This window comes from Hemitrygon akajei, chromosome 14 (genome assembly GCF_048418815.1).
Source record: "Hemitrygon akajei chromosome 14, sHemAka1.3, whole genome shotgun sequence".
NCBI classification, from domain to species: Eukaryota; Metazoa; Chordata; class Chondrichthyes; order Myliobatiformes; family Dasyatidae; genus Hemitrygon; species Hemitrygon akajei.
In genome coordinates, this window is record NC_133137.1 from 62,110,810 (window position 1) to 62,111,849 (window position 1,040).

Sequence of the window (1,040 nt, forward strand, 5' to 3'; positions counted from 1 at the left end):
AGGAGGAGATAGATATTCCACTTCGAATTTCTAACTGAACATGCAACAGTTTGATAAGTACAGATAACTTTAATAACTATTTGCTGCCTAAGATATGTATCAGCTTTCCTGTGTTAGCAATTCGTTTGTCAGTTAGCTGGTGATGCTCCCATTATCCCCAACCATATCCCTCACTGAACCATAGTTAGTTGCCTGACTTGAATGAAGGATGTAGTCAGTCTTGGGAGTACACACTAAAGCATGGGTTCCCATCCTTTTCAATGCCATGGAGCCTTACCATTAACCGCGGGATCAATGGAAAATAGGTTGGGAACTCCTGTGCTAAATCAAAGTTCACCAAAATTCCTATAGTGTATGCTGTGAAGAAACAAGAGTTCTGTAAAATGGCCCCTGGGGAATTTTCATCACACAAACATACAGTAAACAAAATGCAGTTGGAATTTAACAATCTGTGTTTCCATTGATTTACGATGGTGTGACTATTAATGGTTTACAAGTCTACATATAAGTTCCAAGTCTGGAGGTTTGTCCATCAGATTTTGAAAATGGTGAACCTCAGAATCAACATGAGAGTAGAACCTTTTACAAAATCTCTCAGAATATATTCTGACTGTGCCTTGCTGAAATACCTATATTGTACTGGTGGTTTCAGAGCAAGTGACATTTTATCAGAGGATCATTGATTTGAAGTAGTAACTCGGTCCCTCTCCAAAAGATGCTGATTGTCCTGCTGAGTATTTCTAGCATTTTCTGCTTTTATTCTAAATACTTATTATTTAACACTGATTTTCTCTGACTGATATAGACTGGGGCAGAAGATTTGCATATTTTTCCGAGTCATCAAACTGATGCCTGCCATGATGGTTTGAGACTAATTTAAGCACTTTCATTATATCCTTATTAACACTCTGGCCCAAGATGTATGGTTCTTCGGTATTTGTACCAGCATAACAGTCAATGCCATAAAATTAATGAGGTCAAAATTCCTATGAAACAGGTTTTCTTTTGGAAAAAAAAGGCAATGAAAATGTTAATGTGCA